Below are 2810 nucleotides of genomic sequence, written 5' to 3' on the forward strand. Positions count from 1 at the left end.
GGTGTCAGCCCGGCGTCGTCAGGAGGAGAGGTGCCGTGTCACAGGACGGACGGGTCACGTGCAGCTGATGTCGCGCCTACTGACACGCGGAGGATTCGCCGGATTCGCCAGGAGATTGCATCCTCTACGACATAATCCCCCGCACGCCGCATCTCTTATAAGCGGGACGGGCGTTTTGATATACAGGGCATCAAATAAAGTTAGTCACGGACTGACCCCAGGGTCACTTGGCCTGGAATACTAAGCTTGGTCTGCTCTAATAACGTAACCGATTCTGTCATGGTGGCTGAGACACACACCTTCTACAGAGTGTCATGTAAGGGCTTTGTGGATAATTATCATAATATTCATTACTGCGTGTGCCCCCCTCCCCCAGAGCATTAGTTCGAGTAATGAACCATGAGAAAGGGCTTCGTCATAGCCTGTTACAACTTTTTATTAAAGGATAAAAATGTATTCAACGCGTAAACATTTCCAAATAATTATGCTATGGCAATATCCATGGTCACGACTCATACAAACTGAACCATTTCGTTTAGGCGGAACCTGTTAAGCTCGACCGATTACTAAAACAAATCCAATGTAGTGATTATAACATCACCACATATATAATATAATGCTTAATTCATGAAAAATCCATCCCTCTCACAGTTTGGTCTGGCCGTACTTAGTTCCCCAAAGCGAAATTGTTGTTTGTTGGACTAGTCTTGTTCAGAGAAATGAATGAGAGAAATGAAGTTTTCTTTTCTTTTGCATTACTTTTTAGCTGTTCAAAATATCTATTTATTTTAGCCTAGACTCTGCCTTATCTCTGAAATTATATTACGACGTTACGACCAATGATAAACAACGGTTGGTTTGACTTTTGTTTCAACTTTTGTGACAGCAACCTGAAATTGCTTTGCAAAACTTACATCTTATCCACAGAATACCTCAGAGTTTAAGAAATCCCCAACCGACGTCCCTCACCCATTTTCGCCGTGTGATGTTGAGGACATTATTCAATTTCGCTCTTATAATTTGGTTGGCTCCAAGTGTTACTTTTTTGTGGGCGTTTATGGCGTGTCTCAACTGGATCGGAAAAACTCTGATCAATCATAAGGGCGGTTCAGCGGCCGGGGAAGCGGAAATCGAAGTTAGTGTGCACGGCGGGGCGATACAGGTGCGGCCTGATGGTCCTCAGGAGACACCCGGTAATCTCACGGCTGCCACCGGGACGAATTCGGTGCCAACCGCGGGGGACAAACACTCAATGAAAAATTAGTCTGTGTAACAACCTTCGCTTCGGTGTCCAGAATGAAGTTGCTGCCCATCTGATAGACTGTAAGACAAACGCTCAATGAAACAAGAATTCCGAGATCTCATACCTCCATGAAATATGGGCTTGATATGTAAATGTAAATTTCCTCTTTAATTATGCAAATTACCTCCGCATTAACATGATATATGCATCGTGATGTGTGTTAACTTTTGATTAACTTACAGATGTCCCAAGTATGACATTCCCATTATTCACCATTAAGAAATCATAGAATTTTTGCATAAATTATGCAAATTAGGTCGTCATTTGCATAATTAGTATCTGTTGATGTTCTGCCTGTCATAGGTTACATACATTACATGTATGAAAGTAGTATAATGTAAAACACTGTAATTATAGAATTTCCTCATTAATTATGCAAATAAAGTCCTCATTTGCATAATTTGCATTTAATCATGTACATCTCTCTCTAAGCTACCTACACACCAAATATCATGAAAATACGTTGTTCCTACATGTATATGGACTTATTGGCTTTTAAAGGTTTCGCCAGAAAGTCCCCTGCAGTTCCAGAACAAGCTGCTAGGGGGACCAAACTCACACCACTTATTGCTGACAAGATAAGCTATCTATCACCAAAAAGTCAAGACCATAGCTTGTTCAGGACAAAAGATACAAAAACCGGAAGTTCTGCTGCAGTACCAAGGTCATCCACCAGGAGGCCCATATTTGACATTGACCTTTGTTTTTCCAAGACTTACCAGCACACCAAATATCATCGCAATCCATAAAAGCGTTCTGAAGTTATGCTGACCACAAAGTTGCGGAAACACACACAGACAGACACACACACAGACACACAGACAGACAGACATACAGACAGACACGCCAAAAACAATACCTCCATTTTTCATGGAGGTAAAAATTAGTCTGTGCAATAGCCTTCGCTTCGGTATTAAGAATAAGTTACCATACATCTCATCTGATAGTGTAAGAAAAACGCTGGCTAACTTGAGGATAAAAACGAACATTCCTTCAAAAGCAACTCGTCTTGCTGTAATCCGACATATTCTAACCCAGTCTTTAGGTTTTCGGGCATCTTTATCAGTTGGTCATTGACAATAACTAGTGGGACTGACGATGGATACAGGCGGCCAATGGTTACAGCTACAGGCGGCCAACGTTAAGTTCCCCCGTGCCCCACCGAATCTGCTTGGAGATTAATTGACAACAATATATCGCCCTGTACTGCATTTGAGGTAACTCAGCACAAATTTTACAAATTGTATGGTACGTGTAGAAATGCTTCTCATTCCAACTGAACTGTGTTCTTTAATCCGTTTTCTTCAGTGAACATTCTCCGTCACTTTTTGGCCTCACGCCTTTTTCGTTCTTAATAAGGACATCATCTGTTTCTATTCGATCACCACGTCAAGGCTTCCCCCACTTCAATACGTCGCGCAGGATCTAAAAGCATATCTAAAGAATCACCATTAGTTGTCATGACCACAGCTGGCAGTTTGACATGAGTGACTGCAGTACCTACCGT

The sequence above is a fragment of the Branchiostoma belcheri genome, unplaced genomic scaffold (genome assembly GCF_001625305.1).
Source record: "Branchiostoma belcheri isolate BF01 breed outbred unplaced genomic scaffold, Haploidv18h27 scaffold4, whole genome shotgun sequence".
In the NCBI taxonomy this organism is placed as follows: domain Eukaryota; kingdom Metazoa; phylum Chordata; class Leptocardii; order Amphioxiformes; family Branchiostomatidae; genus Branchiostoma; species Branchiostoma belcheri.